This window comes from Augochlora pura, chromosome 10 (genome assembly GCF_028453695.1).
Source record: "Augochlora pura isolate Apur16 chromosome 10, APUR_v2.2.1, whole genome shotgun sequence".
In the NCBI taxonomy this organism is placed as follows: Eukaryota; Metazoa; Arthropoda; class Insecta; order Hymenoptera; family Halictidae; genus Augochlora; species Augochlora pura.
Window position 1 is genome coordinate 17,477,737 of NC_135781.1, and position 6,082 is coordinate 17,483,818.

The following is a 6,082-nucleotide window of genomic DNA, read 5'->3' on the forward strand; positions in this document are numbered from 1 at the left end:
CAATCACGGTCGGGTGCCAAAGTGGACATTAGGGAGCGAAATGATCGTCTAAGTATACCCTGTTGAATGAGCTCTTACTTCAACTAGCAAATTCACGCGAATAACAGATTGTAAAAGTATCGAAGATAATAGGTAAGTTCGTTGTCGTAAAGCTAGGAAGTGGCGCGAAGTGACGATGATTAACGAAATATTTTCGCGGTTGTATTAATTCGCCATTTGCAGGTCTTCGAAACGTCAGATTCAGATGTTTGGGAAATTGCGTCTTCTTGGATTCATTTATTACTGATTATTATTCTTATCTTTGCTCGCCTCTATTGGTGAGATTGTTTAATGCTCGAACGGCGGACTTTTTTAACAGAAATATACCCGAGTATGCCTAGGATTATTTATAATTTTATTTTTAACAACGATAATGTTTTTGTCGTTGTGCAACATCTAATAAAATATCGAAAGAACAGACAGATCAAGTACTAGTTAGAAAAATAGCGATTTGCTGGCAGTCGTCGGATGTAGTTGTTACATTACCCCGATGCATGTGATTAACTATTGGGTTGGGGAATAAGTTCGTAGCGTTCTTTTATTTTCTCTTATTTTACAACGATTTATTGCTATTTGACAAAGTGTGTGAGCTGTTTTTGCTCTACAAAACAATGCTAATAGTTATAACAATTAATTAATCCATTATGTATTCGCTGTTATTGTTTACGACCTCCTCCGACCTCTCGACCAATTTGTTGATATGTGGAAAAAATGAAAAATAAATTAAAAATAAATAAAGGAATAACATAATTTCCGCACTAACAAACGTCAAGGAATATTTTTTTCAGCAAAATCTTGGTATCTGCAAGCGCACGGCTCGAATTGGTCGCCGAACATGTACTGCTACAGCATCAAAATTAATAAAAAATTAAGTTACTAAAAAAAAAAATTAGCACAGTTTTGTAGAGCAGAGACAACTCTAACGAATAAATATGAGGCACTTTGTCAAAGAGGAACAAATCGTTGTAAAATAAGGGAAAATAAAGAAACGCTACGAACTTATTCCCCAACCCAATATATCTAGATGATATTCTTATCGATCATCAAGGATGATCGACGTCAGACTCGAGGGGGTGTGTGCAGGTCGCGTGGCCTACTCGATGACGATATCGGTGTTTGCCAAAGCTGGTTTTGCATTGTTGTTGCAGGTACTCCACCGTGTGTCGCTCTTCGTGTTGTTACGTGTTTGATCGCGAGGGGTCGTTACTAATTCTCGCACGGTGGATCATTTATGACCGCGATCGTTGGACTTATGGTCCATCCAGACACAAGTCTGAATTTCATTACTTAGTATTTGAATATATAGGGTTTTATTGATTGACGATGATTTGCTTTATATTATTTGTAAATTATTTTTTATTCTTTTTATTAGAGGTAATTCATAAAATATTATTTTTGTATTGTTTATCTATTGCATATATGTACATATCTGACGGTCTTCGCATCCGTGCGTATATTTATAGAGATTGTATTTCCCACATTTTCGGTGATTAGTACATGATTCAGTCGGTAGCTTCAATAGCATGTGCAACACGAGATTTAACTGTTGTCTCCATATTTTCAAAAGCAGCAGCACGTTGGTTTATATCTTTATGCGATATACAACGTCTGTTGCCTCAAGGAGTGTAGGATAGAATGAGGTAACCGTAATAGTAGCCACAACTGTATTTGTACATATACGATGTATAAACATTGTATGGGTTGCATGGATTTTGAGTTCGCCAGGTGAGGGTTAAAATAGTGTGATCTCGAGATCACATCGGCGATCGTCGTTAGCCTAGTCACATTTGAAAGAACCCCTTGCTCCATCATCTAAGAAAGTGAAATTATGCCCTGAACAGTTAAACGAAACTACTAAGAGCCTTTTCACACGTATCCAACACCGAGCATCCGATTCCGGATATGTTTGTTTTTACTCGCCCTCACACGTTTTTCGATTTGTAACCGGACCGCTCGATTAAATGCGATACATGCGAAGCGAAAGCAGTAGTATCCGATATGTCCCCATAGAACGAAAACACATCTTTGCTTCGTGGCTCATAAATCAAATACGGCGTAACAAACAAAGGCAACGAATATATTGGGTACACCCCATCAATATAGAAGGGGAAGAATTTTGGGCGTTTAGTTAGATATAAGATAGAGAAAAGTTTTTCGATTACTTTCGTGTCGGTCTCGTCGTTCGATGAATTATACAATATACCGCAGTTATACATACTCTGATAACATCAAAATACAATTACGAGAGATACAAACCACTCTTGCTACTGCCGGATAGCTGACGGATAAAAACTTGCATTGAATTTCATGTACCCGACGTATTCGACATCTTGTATCCGGCGTCCGGTATTGGGAACTTGCCAAGGTTATGTTCGGCAGCAATCCAATGCCTGAATTTGAAAAAAAAAACATATGAATTCTCTTATACTTTTCTAGGTACCTAATACCCATTATGAAACACCTCTCAACTGTGACTTGTGTTTGAAATAGAAGCACATGATATAATAAAAAATAGACAGAGCGTATGAAAGTTGATGTAAAAACTTTACCCACATTTCTCGAGATTGTTCTTTATGAATTCACTCATGTGAATGTTTTTATATGACAATCAGCTATAAAAAAATGTTTACTCGAATTTTTTCATTATACCGAATTGTGTAACAGTTATCAACCGTGTATCATATTCAATATCCCTATTTTGGAACAAGTATTTAATACCGGTGTTCCGTAATAGGGACATTTAATATAAAACAGGTGCTCTATAATATTGGGTTGGGGAATAAGTTCGTAGCGTTCTTTTATTTTCTCTTATTTTACAACGATTTGTTGCTGTTTAACAAAGTGCGTTATATTTATTCGATAGAGCTGTCTCTCAATTAATCCATTATGTATTCGCTGTTATTGTTTACGACCTCCTCCGACCTCTCGACCAATTTGTTGATATGTGGAAAAAATGAAAAATAAATTAAAAATAAATAAAGGAATAACATAATTCTAACACAACTCTAACGAATAAATATGAGGCACTTTGTCAAAGAGGAACAAATCGTTGTAAAATAAGGGAAAATAAAGAAACGCTACGAACTTCTTGCCCAACCTAATAGATAAACGTTTTATTTCTACAATTCTGTTTTTATTATTTTTTATTCGTACTAAATAGACATTTCAAAATCTATTACATTATGTGGAAACATCAATCTGTCGAGCAGTAGAATAAATATTCAATGGTAACTTGTTTGAGTTGTAATCAAATCGATGGTAATCTTATACTCCCTAGGAAGCATCAACACTGAATAGTTTTATCCAGCACCTATGAAAATATGTTAAGGTGTCGAAATTTTGCATTTGGTTTCCTAATCTAGATCTTCTCTTGCGCAATTGTGTACCCATGTTTTGCATATATTATCGTTGATATGATCTTCCAAATTGTCGTCGCTAATGGCCGCCTTACTTATGGGTTACGTATGCAGCGGTCTAGTTGACGTCCTTAGCTAAAACAACAATATGAATCAATGCTATTGTTGCATTAATAGCCCTACATAGCCATAGCAGTCAAAGGTGGCACCCTCGTCCAACAGGACCCAACAATTAGCAATGTCTTCGCGTAAAGTCCAATTAAGGTTATGTCAACATATGTGTACTACACGAACTACGTGAATATTTCGCTTATTTTTTACGATAGGTAAAATATCAGAGCAAGACATCATTAATATTTATATAGAAATTTGTGCAAAAGAATTGTAGAAGTCTTTTCTTGTACTTGAGTTTATGTATTAATCTCTGACGCGTCGGAAAATGATGCGTGAAAAACGGTAAACATGCTTTGTTCATAATACCAATTTATATGCACTGGAACACTTCTTTAAAAAACAAAATCGCTGTCGCCCTTATCATCGAACATTTGCGCGACAATCATTTATTGTTCCATCCACCAATGATCGCCACAGAACATTTCGAGTGATGACCTCAAACTGTATAGTCAAATAAAAATATTCACGTTCTGAGTTAAAATGGCCTCGAATTCCGCTGTTCGAGTGTTAATAAAACTCGTTCGATCTTATCAACCTATTATGTGTAGATAAGAGTTCACCCATTTCACGCTTAATCAAAATCCATAGAATTTTATCAAGAGATTTCATCGATATCGAAGTATGTAACATGTTATTTTTCCATTTTCTTCTTTTATTTTAATTATTATTAAATTGCAGATTCAAAATGATGTGCTTCACGGGGTCGAAAGGATACGATAGAGCTAACCTTGTCATTTTAATTGCGATCTCCTCGATATCCTTATTCGGTATAGCTTTTTATCCAAACAATGCTCAACTCTGTTCTCGACTAGCAACTTCCTACCAATTCCTTTCCCCCTTTGTATGTCACTCGAGAAGCTTCCGTCTTGCGCAACACTTGTGTCATGTATCCAGTTTACTTTCTTTCGAACTCTATTTAACACGTCGTTTTACATCGAATCATTTTCACTCGCTTTAGACGCTAGAACCACAAAAAATACTGAATTTATTCCTTCAAACATTATAATAATAGAACCACGAAATATACAAAGTTAATTAATTTTATAAATTCCATGTGAAGATAATGTTTTTCGTCGTCTCGGTTCGTATCTCTCGATTCTCTGAATTTTCGACTAAGTGCTGACATAACCTGACATAAAATCATCTCGATAAACTTTTTCGGGGAAACTTTTGAAATCTTCGTGCACTAGATTAATCCTCCACCGTATCGTTAAAGTGTTGATTAAAATCTGTGTTAACGATATTACTCTGCTGGAGCTCCCCTACCACGAGAACAAACGCTATTTCTTTCTTCCACGAAATAATTAGCAACGGTGTAGTCGTGGCGAGTGTAGCCACGCGAAGGATCATAAGCCAAAGGGTTAATTTCTGTGGACGGTGTAGCGCGTCGGGGTTGCGATTGAGGATGCTGGAAGCGCGGAAAAAGTAATTAACAGAGGAGATGTAATCTTTCGAAACGTAGCTCCAAAGACGTGGAAAAAAGAACGCAGCTGTTACTTTCTCGAAACTTGTGTAACAAATGCTGCAGTGTGGACGATTTGCCAAAAACCGTCGACGAAGTTCCTTTCTTCGATAATGACGTGTTATTTAATTACAAACAGTTCTACCTTAGGAATTTTCTGGTTTGTAGATTCCGACATTCGCATGGTTTTTTTGTTACGATACAAAACCATTTTTTGTAAAATTATATTTAGAAACGAGATTGAGTTTAGGGATACTCTTATAAACACCTTTTTTAAACTCAACGGTGAAACAGTTGTTGTTAATAAAAGTGATTAATATGTCACGATCTTGATGCTAGCATATTGTAAAGGAATGCATGTATGGTTTTACTATACACGCGATTGCAGAATGATCCGCCGTGCAAAATAAAAACCAGAAATTAAATGAGAATTCTTCTATCGGTACTGCAAATTTATCAATGATCAATGCTGGAACATCAAGCATTAACGCAGGTTTCACGAAGACTCGCTTCTCACAATTTAGTTCATATTTCCCGGGAAATTAGCCGCCGCGGGGTCGGTGAGGGGGTCGATGACTGAGGGTTCTTCCCAAGAAGAGAAAAACGGACAAAGATATGGGTCCGTGCGGGTGGACGTCAGAGGACCCGCGACAAAGGAAGTCCTGGATCCATTGACGGGGAAAACCGAAGAGGAACCGGCTGCTACACATTTCTTCGAGCAGAAACTGTCTCTCGGGAGAAACGAAGGAGAAAGAGAAAGCACCGGAGATAGCATCGGGTCACATAGAAGGAAGATGACCAGACCAGACGGAGCGCCGCGAGAGGGTTACGCGGAAAAATTTCGCGAGGGAGACAGAGAGAGGAAGGACCGTCGAAACAGAAAGGGGACGCGGATAGAGGATGGTCGAGGGGAGGACGACGAAGGTGAGAGTGGGTGTGAGGATGGTAAAAGGTAAGCAGCGCGTGAAGCGCGTGCGCTGGTGGCGGCTAGCTAGGATTGCCCGATGCACCTAGCGCATGGTTAGGGGGCTATCGCAAGGGGTTAGGGGCA